General features: G+C 43.3%; 1 pseudogene; it reads left to right on the top strand.

Moving 5' to 3' along the window:
• The window catches only part of LOC126994928 (1-aminocyclopropane-1-carboxylate oxidase-like), a 33,827-nt pseudogene extending 19,862 nt beyond the window's left edge, over positions 1–13,965 (top strand).
• The last annotated feature ends 1,660 nt before the right edge of the window (positions 13,966–15,625 follow it).

The following is a 15,625-nucleotide window of genomic DNA, read 5'->3' as shown; positions in this document are numbered from 1 at the left end:
TTCTAAACATCCGTCAAAGCGTGCCATATGTTCCTAGGGAGTATAATTATGTTCGCCAGTTTGCACACACCGTCCCATTCAGTGCGCACGTGGGAAATGGAACAAACCGCTGATAACAAAACAAACAACTCAGGTGACGTGTAGTAGCTTTATACTTTGCCGTTATATAATTTATTACTAACTGAACTGAACAAATTGACGAACACACATTAATGAAAGGTAAAGTTGAGGGCATACCGGTTATAGCTACGCGTGCCCTCGGTGCTCATCTTCGTCACATACCATATATCACTTTAACAAATACTCCTTTCCCTGAGACACAAACGCCAGACAATACAACACAACACTATCTGTTTTTCTCAGACGCTTCCGCCTCACATATATATCTCCAAAGGCCAAAAGTAGATCAGTCAGGTTCTCAAGAGTGGTATTTTAGGTTCATGGTACAGAGGAAAGGTCAATCTGCCACCAGGGTCATAAAACTACCTCTGGAAACACCCAAAACGCCCAAAGCCTTGTCATAATGTACATTCCATACTTAAATACTTATACCTACTTTTGAGATCCTGTGTACATTCCATACTTAGCCTTCTGGCATTATAATACATGTGTTTTTTGGAGACGAAATGTTTAAAAATACGGCGGCAACACAGCACGACACTTCAGCTCATCCTCAGTAACACACCACAACTGGTCAGCTCAGGCAGGTCACGGTCACAGGCAGGTCTCGGTCACAGGCAGGTCACGTGTCGCCACCACCACGTTGGCTGAAAGACTCAAGGAAAGGAGTGATTCAGTGGCTCGTGTCCTAGGATCGCATCGCTTTAATTGTGTTCGAAAACAGAAGAGAAGAATGAAAGTGAGTTTGAATAGTTCTTTTGAACCGAGACTGAGATTGTGCGTTAGTGAAGAATTAGTTTGTTGTTATTGCTGCTGCTGTTGTTGTTCAGTATGAGGACGAGGAGGAGGAGGAGGAGGAAACATGGAAACATGGAAATGCAGGGAACAGAAAGCCTATTGGCTTATTACGAGGTTGCCCGCTTTGGTGATTTAATCTGCTCGACAGCCACTTGGGGCCTGGGGAGCAGATGAAAGCACCTCGACATTGAGGAGCAGATGAAAAACACCTCGACATTGAGGAGCAGATGAAAAACACCTCGACATTGAGGAGCAGATGAAAAGCACCTCGACATTGAGAAGCAGATGAAAAGCACCTCGATATTGAGGAGCAGATGAAAGCACCTCAATATTCAGTTCACTCCTGACGCAGCGAAGTGACGGTCGATTCTATATATGAAGGAGTTGATGGTATTCGCATTTACTTCTTCTGAAGGAAGATTGTTCCAGTGACGGATGACTCGGTTTGAAAAGAAACTCCTTCCGATGTCTGTGTTACATCGACTAGACTGAATAGGTAAACCGTTATTTGTAGTTCTTAGGTTGGTTTGCAGTTCAAAGAATTTGGAGTAATCGACGTTATTGATTTTTTTCAGATACTTGAAGACTTGAATCATATCTCCTCGCAGGCGTCTTTTCTCCAATGTAAAGAGATTGAGTCGCTTGAGTCGTTCCTCGCACGGTTGAGCCCTTAAGGTTGGTATCATCTTCGTGGCGCGTCGTTGAGTCTTTTATAATAAATCAATGTCCTTTCTGTAATTAGGAGACCAAAACTGTACTGCATACTCGAGGTGCGGTCTTACCATGGAATTATACAAGGCTAGCATCACGTCTGGCTTTTTACACTCGACGTTCCTCGCTATGAACCCGAGCATAGTGTTGGCTTTGTTGTAGGCTTTTTTACAGTGATTCGCGTGTTACAGGTCACTGCTGATAGTGACTCCAAGATCCTTTTCCTCCTGCATCGCTTGAAGAAGTTTCCCATTCATAATGTATGTGTGGATACTATTTCTGGACCCAATGTGCATGACTTTGCATTTGTCAACATTAAAGGACATTTGCCATTTTTCTGACCATTCGATAATGTGATTGAGGTCCTTCTGAATGATTTCGCAGTCGGTCTTTGTGAGGGCCTTTCCACCCACCTTGGTGTCATCAACAAATTTCGATATTGTTGAGTTCAGTCCTGATTCGAGGTCGTTAATATATATGCTGAAGATAATGGGTCCCAGCACTGACCCTTGAGGCACTCCACTAGTGACTGGAAGCCAATCGGAAGGCTGTCCGTTTAGTAGTACTCGTTGTTTTCTGCCGGTGAGCCAATCCCTTATCCACGCGATCAGATTGGCTCCAATGTCCGCCCAGTGCAGTTTCTTAAGGAGTCGCTCGTGCGGTACCTTGTCGAAGGGTTTCTGAAAGTCCAGGTATATAACATCACTGGGAATGTGGGCATCCCAGTTCTTATATATACCTTGGAAGAAGTCTAATAAATTTGTTAGGCAGGAGCGCTTGTTTCTGAAGCCATGCTGGGTGTCGGAGATTACATTATTGTGTTCTAAAAACTTGACAAGTTTGTCTCTAATAATCTTTTCGAGTATTTTTCCTGCCACTGATGTCAACCTTATGGGCCTGTAGTTTAATGCGACGCTTTTGTCTCATTTTTTGAAAATCGGTGTCACGTTCTCCATCTTCCAGTCTACCGGAACCTTGTTCAATTGAACAGACTGGTTGAATATGTTAGTGAGTGGCTGAAGTATTTGTTGTTTAAGCTCTTTTAATAACCGTGGTGACAAACCGTCAATTCCTGTTGACTTGTTCGTGTCGAGTTTGTCCAAATACTTTTTCACTTCTTGGTCGCATATTGTGTCAATTTCCAGGGTCGTGATCTCACTCGGCGGGTCAGGGCTCTCGGGAATGGTTTCGATGTCCTCGACTATGAATACGAATGCGAAGCTACTGTTGAGGATTCTGGCCATCTGTTTACTGTCCTGAGTTACAGATCCAGTCTCGTCTGTCAGGGGACCAATATTGAATTTTACTTTATTTTTCGATTTGATGTATGTGAAGAATTTTTTTGAGTTTGTCTTGATGTCACGCGATATTTGTTTTTCGTAGTTGCGTTTACTACTCCGAATAAGGGTGCGACAAGCTCTGAGGCTGTTTTGGTACTGTGTACGGGCTTCGGCTGTGTCATTTTCTTTCATTAGGTTATAGTTCCTTTTTTTTTAATTTTGCCGCCCTTTTTTTTTCTCTGTTCATCCACGGTGGATCCACGGTACCATTTGCTCGCCTGGGTTTCGTAGGCACTGTAGCCTTCTCTACCTGCAAAAGCTTATCTTTAAAGTTGTTCCACACGTTGTTGATTGTATTGTCGGTTAGGTGAAGTTGGTCCCAGGTTGCAGAAGGAAGCAGCTCCCGGGCTAGGTTGAAATTTGCTTTTTTGTAGTCTGGTATCACTGACGGATTGTCTACGAGTTTGTGACTTATGTTGACATTGAAACGGATTAATTGGTAATCGCAACCATTATTTTTTTCACCAACTTCACAGTCGCGAATGAGGTCGGGGTCGCTTACTAATATCAGATCCAGCAGATTGTTTTCTCTTGTCGGTTGAGTTACAACTTGAGTGAGGAACGAATCCTCCACCATTTCTATAAGCCTGTTATCCTCTTGATCTCCAGTCATCAGTCCCCAGTCAATGTTAGGGCAATTAAAGTCCCTAATTATTATTGCTTCTTAGCTTTGTGTTAAGGAGTGAAGCTCTTTTTCAGGGCAGTGTCGTCGGCTGCCTGTTGTTTTGGAGGCCTGTATACGGTCGCAAGTGTAAGTTTCTTATTATTCGCAGTTATTTCCACATAGACGGAGTCGTAACTCTCTGCGTCCTGTTTGTCTATTTTTATGGCAGGGAGCGTACTTTTTACGTAGCAAATTACTCCTCCTCCTTTCTTTTGCATTCGATTGTTTTGGAAGCTTTCGTACCCGGGAAATGACAGTTCAGATACTAGATGTGCAGAATTGGCCCAAGTCTCTGTGATGGCTACCACATCTGGTTTCTCTGTTGCAATATACGCCCTAACTTCGTCCTTTTTGGGTAATAGACTTTTTTTTTTTTTACAACAAAGGAGGCAGCTCAAGGGCACAAAAATAAAATAAAAAAAGCCCGTTAATCGCTGCTCCCATAAAAGAATCAGAAGAGGCGGCCAAAAGCAAGGTTAAACTCGGGAGGAGAGGTGTCCTGATACCCTCCTCTTGAAAGAGTTCAAGTCGTAGGCAGGAGGAAATACAGATGAAGGAAGATTGTTCCAGAGTTTACCAGCGTGAGGGATGAAAGAGTGAAGATGCTGGTTAACTCTTGCATAAGGGGTTTAGACAGTATAGGGATGAGCATGAGTAGAAAGTCGTGTGCAGCGGGGCCGCGGGAGGGGGGGAAGCATGCAGTTAGCAAGTTCAGAAGAGCAGTCAGCGTTGAAATATCGATAGAAGACAGAAAGAGAGGCAACATCGCGGCGGAATTTAAGAGGTAGAAGACTATCAGTAAGAGGATGAGAGCTGATGAGACGGAGAGCCTTAGCCTCCACTCTGTCCAGAAGAGCTGTGTGGGTGGAGCCCCCCCACACGTGCATACTCCATACGAGGGCGGACAAGGCCCCTTTATATGGATAGCAACTGCGCGGGGGAGAAGAACTGGCGGAGACGATACAGAAAGCCCAACCTCGAAGAAGCTGATTTAGCGAGGGAGGAGATATGAAGTTTCCAGTTGAGAGTTTGAGTTAAGGATAGACCGAGGATGTTTAGTGTTGAAGAAGGAGACAGCTGAGTGTTGTTGAAGAATAGGGGATAGGTGTTTGGAAGATTGTGTCGAGTTGATAGGTGGAGTAATTGAGTTTTTGAGGCATTGAAGGACACAAGGTTCCTTCTGCTCCAATCGGAAATGATAGCAAGGTCTGAGGTTAAACATTCTGCAGCCTCCAGCCTGGAGTTGTGTACTTCTTGTTGAGAGGGTCTTCTATTGAAAGAAGCTGAATAATGCAGAGTGGAGTCGTCGGCATATGAGTGGACAGGACAGTTTGTTATGGAAAGAAGATCATTGATGAATAACAGGAAGAGAGTGGGTGATAGGACAGAGCCCTGTGGAACGCCACTGTTGATAGGTTTAGGGGAAGAGCAGTGACCGTCTACCACCGCAGAGATAGAACGGCCGGAAAGGAAACTGGAGATAAAGGAACAGAGAGAGGGATAGAATCCGAAAGAGGGCAGTTTAGAATGCAAAGATTTGTGCCAGACTCTATCGAAGGCTTTCGATATGTCTAGCGCAACAGAGAAAGTTTCAACGAAACGGGTAAGAGAGGATGACCAAGAGTCAGTTAAGAGAGCAAGAAGATCGCCACTAGAACGCCCATTGCGGAGCCCATACTGGCGATCAGATAGAAGGTTAGAAGTATAAAGGTGCTTATGAATCTTCTGGTTAAGGATTGATTCAAAAGCTTTAGATAGACATGAAAGTAAAGGTATTGGGCGGTAGTTTGAGGGATTGGAGCGGTCACCCTTCTTAGGCACAGGCTGTACAAAGGCATACTTCCAGCAGGAAGGAAAGATATATGTTGATAGTGAGAGACAAAAGAGTTTGACCAGGCAGGGTGTCAGCACAGAAGCACAGTTTTTAAGGACAATAGGAGGCACTCCATCAGGTCCATAAGCCTTCTCAGAGTTGAGGCCAGAGAGGGCATAGAAAACATCATTATGAAGCATCTTAATAACAGGCATACAGGAGTCAGAGGGGGGATGAGTAGAAGGAATATGCCCAGAATCGTCCAAGGTGGAGTTCATACAGAAAGTTTGAGCGAAGAGTTCAGCCTTAGAGACAGATGAGACGGCAGTGCTGCCGTCAGGGTTAAGGAGAGGAGGAAAAGAGGAAGAAGTGAAATTGGAGGAGATATTTTTGGCTAGATGCCAGAAGTCACGGGAAGAATTAGAAGAAGCAAAGTGTTGACATTTTTTATTTATAAAAGAAGTTTTGGTAAGTCGGAGAATAGATTTGGCACGATTCCGGGCTGAAATGTATAGATCAAAGTTAATGGGAGTTCGAAGGCTCTGGAACCTTTTGTGAGCTGCCTCTCTATCTTTAATAGCACGAGAATAAGTATGATTAAACCAAGGCTTTTTAGCATGAGGAGTAGAGAAAGTACGTGGAATGTATGCCTCCATTCCAGAGACAATCACCTTTGTGATGCGCAGAGCACACACAGAGTGGTCTCTCTCCTGGAAGCAGTAATCATTCCACGGGAAATCGGAAAAGTACATCCTCAGGTCGTCCCACCGAGCTGAAGCAAAATGCCAGAAGCATCGCCTCCTCGGCGGGTCCAGAGGATGTACAGGAGCGATAGGACAGGATACAGAAATAAGGTTATGATCGGAGGAGCCCAACGGAGAGAACAGTTTGACAGAGTAAGCAGAAGGATAGAGGTAAGGAAGAGGTCTAGAATGTTGGGCCTGTCTCCAAGACGATCGGGAATACGAGTAGGGTGCTGAACCAACTGCTCTAGGTCGTGGAGGAGAGTAAAGTTGTAGGCTTGTTCACCAGGCTGGTCAGTGAAAGAGGATGGAAGCCAAAGCTGGTGGTGAACATTGAAATCTCCCAAGATGGAGATTTCAGCGAAGGGAGAGTGGGTCAAGATGCGCTCCACTTTAGAGTTCAAATAGTCAAGGAGTTTTACATAAGTTAGTAGAGTTAGGTGAGAGATAAACAGCACAGATGTATTTAGTAATAGAATGACAGTGAAGTCTTAGCCAGATGGTGGAAAATTCAGAAGAGTCAAGGTCGTGGGCACGAGAGCAAGTGATGTCGTTGCGCACGTAGGCGCAACATCCAGCTTTGGATTGAAATTTAGGATAGAGATAGTAGGAGGGAACAGAGTACAGGTTGCTGTCAGTAGCCTCAGAACCTGTGTTTCGGTGAGGAAGAGAAGGTGAGATTTAGAGGGAGAGAGATGGTGTTCCACAGAATGAAAATTAGAACGGAGACCGCGAATGTTGCAGAAATTGATAAGGAGGAGGTTCGAGGAGTTATCAGGACACCACTCAAGTCGGCAGCCAGAAGGGGAGTCCTCCCTGGGGGAATTTATGGTCCCCCCAGGCGGGGACTCCGAGGCAGTTATTTTTTTCGCCATGTTGAATTTTGAATTTTGGGAAAAGGTGTGTGTGTTTTGTGAATGTAGTGTGGTGTAGAAAGAGAGAGGAACTGTCTTTAGAGAGCATACTGAACTGCTCTCTGGTGTTGATGAGACAAAAGGGAAACGGTTAGTGAGGACATGGGAAGGGTCTTTGAAGGGCTTCAGCACCCTCCTCGCTTCCCATATATCCTCACCGGGAGTAGCTCACGCCCGTTCGGTAGGTGTGTTCCTACCTACTCCTACTACTGCGTGCATTTGTGTACAAAATGGAAATGTGGCTCCTGGTTTTGCCGCGTCGTGTTGAATGAGTTCGCGTCGTTGGTTGCACAGTTTCTTGCAAGCCGCATCGACGCTAAGGTTCGGCTGATCAAGGGTTGCCTTGGCCTTGCCCTCACCTGCAGTTTTTTTAATAGCTTTTTGAGAAGCTTTCAACTGTCTCGTTCAGGAGCCTTCCAAGCCGGGCAGAACAAACCTCGATCAGGTGGAGTCCGTCCTCCGCAAACAAATCTGGGCGCTGATTGAAGTGATGCCACGCATTCGTGAACGCTACGCCTTCATCGTTACATAACTGCTTTAGAGTAGTGTTGACGCCGTACGCTTTTCTGTTAACACACACACACACACACACACACACACACACACACACACACACACACACACATTGTTTTTTTTTATTTTTTATTTTACGATCTTTCTTTTTATTTTTGAAGTTTTGCATATCTTATCTTCTTATCAAATATTTTTTTCCGCTCTTGCAACATTGATCTATACTTTGACCTTCTGTTGTTGTCGTTTTTTTTTCTGAGTGAAGCGAAGAACTGATGGAGAATATGAAAACGGCACATGTACTCTATTGATTCTCTCTATCTCTCGATCTCTGTCTCTGTCTCTCTGCATATATATATATATATATATATATATATATATATATATATATATATATATATATATATATATATATATATATATATATATATATATTTTTTTTTTTCTCTCTCTCTACCAACCTCTACCTATCTCTTATCTCTATTACCTCTATCTATCTTTCTATCTTTCGCTCACCACGACTGGTGGGTAAGAAGATCCTGCCCTCTCTACCTCTCTGTCTATATTTATCAAGCTCTCTCTATCAATCTATTTATATATAGCTCTCCAGCTACTTTTTTGTATCGATTTCTCTATCAGTCTAACTTTCTCTCGCCCTGGCAGGAGGAAGAGCAGATCCTGCTCTCTACCTCTCTCGCTCAAGCTCTCTCTATCTATCCCTATCTATATCTATCTAACTCTTTATCGATCTATCTATCCATCTCTCTCTCGCTCATACAGGAGGAAGAAGGTCCTGCCTGTCATCGACCTGAGCCTGGCCAAGGGTCACGCGGGCCGGCCTGGTGAAGGAGCTGCACGAGGCGCTCACCACCGTGGGCTTCATCTACCTCAAGAACGTGGACGGCTACGACGAGGAGGCGCTGCTGCGACACTCCAAGTGGTTCTTCAGGTGTCGAGGCGGGGGGTTTTGTCTGTGTGGGTCTCCTTCTTTTTCTTCTTCTTCTTCTTTATCTTCCTTACGAGCATATTATTTATCCTATTTTCTCTCCTGTACCTTAATTCTGTTTTTTTTTCTCTTCCTCCTTTCCACTTTTTCTCCTTTCGTTTGTCCTTTCCTTTCCTTCCCTCGCCCTTCATCCTCTCTTTTCTTTCCCGTTCCTTTCATCCCAGCATCATCATCTTCTTCCTCTTCTTCTTCTTCTTCTTTTTCTTCTTCTTCTTCTTCTTCTTCTTCTTCTTCTTCTTCTCCTTCTTCTTCTTATTCCTCTTCTTCTTCTTCTTCGTGGTTCCCTATCTGTCTTCGTCTTCTTTTTTGTCGTTTTTCATGCGTGGGTCTATTTTTGTTTTCGTCTTCTTTGTCCTCCTTCGTGTGGGTCTCCGCGTCTCTTCGTATTTGTATTTCTTTGTCCCTAATCCATGTTTATCGTTCTGGGTCTCCGTTCCTTTGTATTCGTCGCTATTCCGTGTCTTTATCGTTGTCCCTGCTTCTCCACTTGACTCTGTGGATCTTTATTTGAGACTACCCGTTGAAATGCCCGCAGCTCCTACGAAAGCTTTGTCAAATGTGTGTGGTCTTGGACATCGAAGTGTTTGAGATCGGTGGGTCTGTTCACGCGTCTCGGAATCAACGTTACCCGATTGTCGTACTCAGTCTCTCATATTCCCCGATTTCAACCACAAAAGCTGCCTCATGTGCCCCAATAACTGGCTTTTTGTGTTGTTATCGTTGAAAAGGTCAATTATTCTTGTTTCCTGGTGATATTTAAAGGGTGAGAAGCCGGGATACGTGATGCTCCGAGTACGATAATCTGGCAACGGTGGTCTCGGTTTCTGTCCGTCTCTTCCTCTCAAGTTAATATCTACTTGTTCCGTCTCTCATCTAGCTGCACCATGTCCCTTATCTATCCATCCACTGCCTCTTCTCTTCCTCTCTTTTCCCCTGTCTCTTCTATAACCATCTCTTCTCCACTCCTCCCTCCGCCAGCCTGCCGATGGAGCAGAGGATGGCCATCTCCAAGAAGTCTTTCAACCCTAAGTGCAGCAGCGAGTACCGCGGATACTTTCCTGTCATCCCCGCCGTGTTCCACAAGGAAGGTGAGGACTGAGGGATGACTGGGGGACTTAGAGGACTTGACAGAATGAGGGATGACTTGGGAGTTTGGCACAGAACTTGAAGACCTGCTAGAGCGTGGTGAATGACTCGAGAAATTATTAAAACTTGATGACTGACAGAATTTGAGGATTTATGAAAACTTGAGAACTTACTAGAACATGAAGGATGACTTTGGGATTTTGGCACAGAACTTGAAGACCTGCTAGAATGTGAGGAATGACTCGATAAATTGTTTGAACTTGATGACTGATAGAATTTGAGGAGTTATAAGAACTTGAGGGCTTTAAGAACTTGAAAACTCACTAAAACTTGAGGGATTACTTCTGAACTTGGCATAAAACTTGAGAACGATAGAACGTGAGGGATGACTTCGAAACTTGGCATAGACCTTGAGGATATATAAGAACTTGATGTCTTATAGAGAAAGAAGGGAGATCAAGTGCGGGTCTGGAGTAACTTTCGGAGTAATTTCATCTGTTACTTCTTCTTTGTGGTTTGTCGATCTCGTTGTTGCATTGCGTGTCGACCGAACCGATCAGTGAGATCATCTGTTTGTTCCGATGGCTGTTATGATACACGGTTACGAGTTCCCTTCTCGCGACCATACAAGATAATGCTGTGACCTAACCAATCAGCAAGCTACTCTGGATTCGGTCTCTGTTTCTAGTTCCAGGTGCGTGACAAAATAAAAACGATTCTGAATGATAAGTGACGCAAATGACTCGAAGCTGTAATGAGGTACAATGACACGACATGCAGTAAGTACGTTATCAAGAGGGTTATACTCTCTTTATATAGAAACAAATTATGCACGTTGATAAATTTGAATAATATTGACGAAACACGACACGAACGAGAATATTCATCTGTCTGTCTGTCTGTCTGTCTGTAATCAGTCGATTGATCAGTGAGCTATTTACCCAGATGATGGTGGTGGTGGTGGTGGTGATAGTGGTGGTTATGAAGATAGTGAATTGAAGGTGAAACGAATGTAAGAATGGTGATGAGGAACTTAAATTCGCCTGCACCACCACCATCATCACCACCACCACTACCCAGCACCACCCCCACCACCACCATCACACACACCACCCCTACCACCACCACAACCACCGCGTCCTCTCCTTCCTAGCCTTCGAGATCGGGCCGAAGCAGGGGAAGCCGAAGGAGGGACTCATATCGCTGGAGGAGAAGTTCATCATCGAGGACAACCAATGGCCTCTAGAGTCTAGAGGAATCCGAGGAGGGCAGGAACTTCAGGGTGAGGGGATAGGATGTTAGATTCTCTTTTTCTTTTTTTTTCTATCTTTTTATATATATATTTTTTTTATTTACTTTATTTTTAATTGTTTGTTTTTCTTTCGTTTTTTCTCTCTTTCTGTCTTTCTTTTCCTTTCTTTCAACCTTTCAAATATTTTTTCAACCTTTCTGTTTTTTTTTCGTTCTTTAGTATATTTTTTTTTCTTTTTTATATTTTCTTTGTTTTTTTTTGTGTTTTTTCTTTTTCTTTTTCTTCCTTTTTTTTCTTTTTATTTGTTTGTTTTTCTTTCGTTTTTCTCTCTTTTTGTCTTTCTTTTTCTTTCTTTCAATCTTTCAATCCTTTTACCAACCTCTCTTTTTTTCTTTCTTTCTTTCGTTCTGGCTATCTTTCCTTCCTTCTTCTTGCCTTTCTTTACTTATCTACTACTAATCAACACTATATTCATCTACATCTACCTCTCATCTTTACCATTCCTCCACCTCTCTTTCTGTCAGACATGGATGGAGGTCTACCACGAGAAGATGACCGAGGCTTCGCGGGAGCTGCTGAGCCTGATCGCGGAAGGTTACGGAGCACCCAGCGACTTCTACGCCGACATCTTCAGGGATCCGCATCTCTCCACGCTCCGGCTCATCCGCTACCCGGCCAGACCCAACCCGACATATGAAGCCCGTGACGGTGACGCGGGTAAGTGATGGTGTGTCTTGTAAGGTCATCATCTGTATCACCTTTTTAAGTTATCGCCATCTTTCATTGCCTTCTCTGAGTCTAAAAGCAAAAGTAACTGATATGGTCTATTCCCGGCCTCTTAAGACTCCTTTCTTCCAGGTAAATTGATGGTCTTGCTATGCGTTATCATCTTTATCACCTTCCACGTTATCGTCATTTTACATTGCCTTCTCTGAGTCTAAAAGGAGAAGTAACTGATATGTTCTATTCACGGCCTCTTCAAACGCCTTTCTTCCGGGTAAATTGATGGTCTTGCTATACGTTATTCTATCATCTTCTTTATCACCTTTCACGTTTTTGTCATCTTACTTTGCATTCTCTGGGTCTTCAAGCAAAAATAGCTGACATGTTCTTGTCTCGGCCTCTTCAAACGCCTTTCTTCCGAGTAAATTGATGGTCTTGCAATACGTTATCATCTTTATCACCTTCCACGTTATCGCCATCTTACATTGCATTCTCTGGGTCTAAAAGCAAATTGATATGTTCTATTCACAGCCTCTTCAAACGCCTTTCTTCCGGGTAAAGTGATGGTCTTGTAGTACGTTATCATATTCTTTATCACCTTTCAATTATCGTCAGCTTACATTGCATTCTCTGGGTTTTCAAGCAATAGTAACTGATATGTTCTATTCACGGCCTCTTCAAACGCCTTTCTTCCGGGTAAATTGATGGTCTTGCAATACGTTATCATCTTCATCACCTTTCAATTATCGCCATCTTACATTGCATTCTCTATGTCCTCAAGCAAAACTAGCTGACATTCTTTTCACGTCTTCTTCAAACTCCTTTCTTCCGGGTAAATTGAAGGTCTTGCCACGTTATCATCTCCTTCCTCATCTCTTCTTAGTCTAAAAACAAGGAACTGAGAGATCGCAAAAATACCTGCTTGAGACACCTTTTCTCTTTCTTCCTCCCTCTCACAGTAATCCAAGCAGCCAAACAGACATATTAAGCCATGAGCAAAGATATTTTATCACTTTTTCTGAGCCTTAAAGCAAAAGACCATCAAAACATTAAACACACCTTCTGCCATCTTTCTTCCTCCATCGTTATAGTGATACAGTCAGCGAGGCACCAAAGTTCCGTCATGCAGTAAGTTTTCGTCACCTATTCTATCTCTAAAACCAAAAGAAACACGCACTCGAACCACATCTCCTTTTCACACACTTTCCCTCCTCCCCTACAGTGATCCAGACGGCCGAACACCAGGACACCACGAAGGTCACGCTGCTGGCCACCTTTGCCGAGTACCCGGGGCTGCAGGTTCGCTGGTGGAAGGACGACTCCATCATCGACGTGACGCACAAACCCGGCCACCTCGTCATGAACATCGGCCAGCTGCTCTCCTACACCAGCGGCGGGGCTCTCAAGGCTACCAAACACCGCGTGATCGACTGCTGTGGTGATAGGTGAGCCTGGTGGTGGTGGCGGTGGTGGTAGGCTATGTTAGGTTGGACTAGGCTGGTTTGGTAAGGTTGTTGCTGTTGTTGGTGGTGGAATAGGTGTGTGTAGGTTGGTTGGGTTAGGTTGGATAGGTAATTTTATTTGTTGTTGTTGTTGGAATAGTAGATAGGTTAGATTAGGTTAAGTTAAGTTGGATAGGTTAGGATGGATAGACTAGGCTAGATACGTAAGAATATGACCCTTTGAAAGATTTTGGAGGTCAGGGTTCGTGAAAGTATATGTGTGTTGGGTTTGGTAACACTGCACCACTAACCTAACCTAACCATCACCAACACAAACTCGCCATTCCCACACAGCCTTTCCTTCCTCCTCCCCCAGGCACTATCTATTCTAAGCCTAAGAGCAAAAGGAACTCAAACGGCAAACAACATCTCCAAACCTATCACCTTTCCCTTGGCAGGCTGTCCGTCCCATTCTTCCTGGAGCCACGGTTCCACGCCAACGTGAACGTGGTCCTGCCAGGGTGCGAGCAGAGGGAGAGTCAGCCCAAGTACTACGGCCACTGGCTCTTGGAGGGGATCAGAAAGTGGGCCGAATACAAGGATCTCTGCAGGCGAATCGAAACACAGACCGCGAAGACACTGTATGAGGGAGAAGAAGATGAGGATGAAGTGATGATGTGGAAGAAATAGATAGGAGGAAGGGGAAGAGGAGCAAGAGGATAAGTGATGATGATGTAAGGATAGGGACGATGCTGCAAGGAGGAAGAGGGGGATATTTGGTGATGGAGAGGATATAAGGAAAGAGAAGAAGAGGAAGAGTAAAAAGATAAGGTTTTAGTTCAATGAGAGGTAATAGCAGGAGTAGATTCGAGAAAGAGGATGAGAAATTGTGAAGAGGGAAGAGGAAGAGCAGCAAGAGGAGGAGGAGGGGAATACTGTGTTAATAGAGATGATATGATACAATAAAGAGGAATTACATAGGTGTTGCGAGCAGAGGAGGAGGTGGAATTAGAAGCAATGTAAGAAGCGCATTCGATAAACAGGTAGAGAGCAGAGACAGGTGAATAAATATGAGGAAGAAGATAACAACAGAGAATATATCAGGAGAGACAGCAATGGAGGAAAAAAGAGGAAGGGAGTGTGAAGGTAGAAGTGTGAGGTGAAATGTAAAAAAAAAACATTACCACCACCACTAATAATAATAATAATAATAATAATAATAATAATGATAATAATAATAATAAGAGTGTATTGTCATTCTTGAGCTAGGTATTTCCAGGTAAGCAATCAGATAAATAAGATTAAGATAAAGATGATGAAATGACAGGTGAGAATGATGATGATGATGACGAAGATGAAACAGATGATTTTGATATCGTAACAAGTGGTGATGATGATGATGAAGTTTATGTAATTATTTTAACATGTGTGGGAAGATAAAAAAAAAAATAAACTGTATAACTTTGAAGATAAAATGTGGGAGAAAAGAGTTACGTTGTGAGGAAGACTCTCTCTCTCTCTCTCTCTCTCTCTCTCTCTCTCTCTCTCTCTCTCTCTCTCTCTCTCAATGAGAAATAAATGTTGTAAAATGATTCAGGAATTTACTATTATTTAAAAGCACGAAAAAATACTCTTATATTTATCGAGTTTTTCATTCATTAATTTATTCAAAGTAAAAGAGACAAATACCTTCTCTTTTTTCATGCAGTAAAGTATATAATAGGAACATTCTTATCGAAAAAAATAATTGCTATAAAAATAAAGCATTAGATTCCACATGTTCGAGGATACAAAAACCAAAAAACAAATGACAAATGATAACCTCCTCCTCCTCCGTCTTCTTCTTCTTCTGACCTGTATCGCTAGGTCGTCGTCCTCCTCCTCATCCTCCTCCTCCTCTTCTTGGTCCTCTCTTCTGTTTATTCACGCACTTCGCTTTCCAATGGCATTATACTATAGATCTTTCCTCACCATAATATACCATCGCACTACATTTTTTTTTCAGTTTTATTGCCTGAATCACCATAATCTTTCAGGGGTGGACTCGCGGACTTGGTATCATTGCTTGGGTGCCTGTACTGACTTAAAGAGGGACCAGAGAGCAAGAGATAGTAGGTTATGTCACGGTAGGTTAGATCTAGTAAACAACAGCCAATGAGCGACGCAGAGATTGTCACCCAAGCAATGATGCCAAGTACGCGAGTCCATCCCTGAAGGATTTGACCCGCCAGCTCTCGTGAAACCGACTATATTTATCAATCATATTCCTTGGGCTTATGCTGATTCACGTATTTTGCTTTCCAATGATATTATATTATGGATCTTTCCTCACTATAATACACCATCGCACTACAATTTTCAGTTTTATTGCCCGAATCGCTTATTTTCAATCCTATTCCTTGGACATATGGTGATTCACGTATTTTGCTTTCCAATGGCATTAAATTATATTACCTACCTTTCCTACCATCTCAGAGCAATATTCATAATTTTATTGCCCGAA

This window comes from Eriocheir sinensis, unplaced genomic scaffold (assembly GCF_024679095.1).
Source record: "Eriocheir sinensis breed Jianghai 21 unplaced genomic scaffold, ASM2467909v1 Scaffold924, whole genome shotgun sequence".
Classification (NCBI taxonomy): Eukaryota; Metazoa; Arthropoda; class Malacostraca; order Decapoda; family Varunidae; genus Eriocheir; species Eriocheir sinensis.
The sequence above is the reverse complement of the archived record's forward strand: the minus strand, read 5'-3'. Positions and strand labels throughout refer to the sequence as shown.